Below are 740 nucleotides of genomic sequence, written 5' to 3'. Positions count from 1 at the left end.
AATTGCTCTACAGTCTTAGTCTCTACCACCTCTCATGGGAGGCTATTCCACTTATCCACTACCCCTTCTGTGAAGAAATATTTTCCTTAAATTGCCCCTGAACCGGCCTCCCTCCAGTTCAGTGTATGCCCCTAACTGTGTGAAGTTATATATATATATTCCCTGCACTTGCAGGGATTGGGGTTCCAGGACCGGTCCACAAATACCGGTATTCTTTGAGTCTACTTTTCCTTACACTATGTCAATGTAATGGGTCTGGTACTCTGTTTACTACTTAGCGCTAGTCTTGGTAAAAAGATCACTTCTTGGCCTTTTGGCTAAGATCAAGTGTAGTATCTGTTCTTATCAGTTTAATATCTGATACGCCCCCTATCTGGGGGCCCATGTATTAAATATATTTAAAATGGATTGCTCTGTCCACTCCACGCATTGATCCGGTATTGCAGTACCTCCGGGACCGGTGCGCCTTTCAAAACAGGACAGACTATTTCTATTTCTTGTACTCTATGTACTTATGAATTGCCAAATGGCTGGACAAAGCTTCTTAATCAGTTCATACTGGGCAGCGAGCCTGGTCTTTGACAGACAATATAGCTCCTTTACTTCAGAGGCGTTTTGAGGATAAATCCTGTCAGTGAGGATCCTTCAGGATAGAAATAAGAAATAATCTACTGAATTTCTTGTTTTCCACCTCTTCCTTCCCGTGAGAGAATGTTGATGGAAGTCTGACTAAACACCTG

General features: G+C 42.6%; 1 pseudogene; it reads left to right on the top strand.

Moving 5' to 3' along the window:
* Positions 1–297: 297 nt before the first annotated feature.
* On the top strand, positions 298–471 carry LOC134960034 (U2 spliceosomal RNA; annotated as a pseudogene).
* The last annotated feature ends 269 nt before the right edge of the window (positions 472–740 follow it).

The sequence above is a fragment of the Pseudophryne corroboree genome, chromosome 1 (genome assembly GCF_028390025.1).
Source record: "Pseudophryne corroboree isolate aPseCor3 chromosome 1, aPseCor3.hap2, whole genome shotgun sequence".
Lineage (NCBI taxonomy): Eukaryota > Metazoa > Chordata > Amphibia > Anura > Myobatrachidae > Pseudophryne > Pseudophryne corroboree.
The sequence above is the reverse complement of the archived record's forward strand: the minus strand, read 5'-3'. Positions and strand labels throughout refer to the sequence as shown.